Below are 1,172 nucleotides of genomic sequence, written 5' to 3' on the forward strand. Positions count from 1 at the left end.
ATATATATATATATATATATATATATATATATATATATATATATATATACACTCACACACACGCACACACACGCACACACATTCATTTATACATACATACATACATAACCATTCATACACGTTACGTGTGTTAATGAATATGTCGTATGTATATACATATGTATATGTATGCGTGCGTGTCTATTCCTGCATGATTGTCTAGTACTAGCAGCAGCAACTGCAGCGGTAGTAGTAGTAGTAGTAGTAGTAGTAGTAGTAGTAGTAGTAGTAGTAGTAGTAGTAGTAGTAGTAGTAGTAGTTCTCTGTTGTTGTTGTTCTTGTAATGCTATAATACTATAAGGTAGCAGGAACAGTAACAGCAACAGCAGTAGTTACAGTTGATCGGTGATACAAGCAGCTTTTCATCGGTGTGTGGCTTTCACGTTGTTGTTCTAGTTGTTACCATTATCTCTGTTACTGTCGTCGTTGTTGGTGTTGTTGTTTTTTGTCTCATCACAACCATCGGTGACTTAAAGCAGGCTGTTTGCCTGTTGATGTTGTTGCTGTTGTTGATGATACTTAGCTTAGGCGTATGGCAAAGAACGACAACGACGGGGCTGTGTTTGCGATAGACGATATTGATAGTGCAATAGCAGCGGTGGCATTAATAGTGGTAGTAGTCGTAGCGATTGCGGTAGATTTACTAGTAGTAGTTATAGTAATACTGGTTTGTTGCTGCTGTTTTGGCTATCGTGGTTGGTATATATAAGCATGAGAATGCAGTACCAGCAATGATATTTTCCAAATAACGAAAGAGCGGAAGTAAGAGAATGGTCGAAAGTGAAAGTAGAATAAGGAAAGAGAAGACGGAAGAAGAAAAACATGAAGTTGGAGAATACCTAGAAGAACAACAACGACAATAATAATAATTATAATAATAGTAATAATAATAATGGTGATAAAATCAAAACCATCACAGACAAGTAGGAGTATGGGTAGATGACGTACATTATTGTGGTAGTGGGAGTGATAGAGCGTGTTGAGGTGGGTGCAACTAGTAGAGTTTAGAAGAGGTTGGTTTAATGGTATAGGCGAGAGAGAGAGAGAGACAGAGACAGAAGAAGGGACAGAGGCAAAAAGAGAAATGGAGTGTGAGTGAGAGGCAGAGAGCAAGGTAGGGTAAGCGGGGGGGG

The sequence above is a fragment of the Octopus bimaculoides genome, chromosome 5, assembly GCF_001194135.2.
Source record: "Octopus bimaculoides isolate UCB-OBI-ISO-001 chromosome 5, ASM119413v2, whole genome shotgun sequence".
Taxonomy (NCBI): domain Eukaryota; kingdom Metazoa; phylum Mollusca; class Cephalopoda; order Octopoda; family Octopodidae; genus Octopus; species Octopus bimaculoides.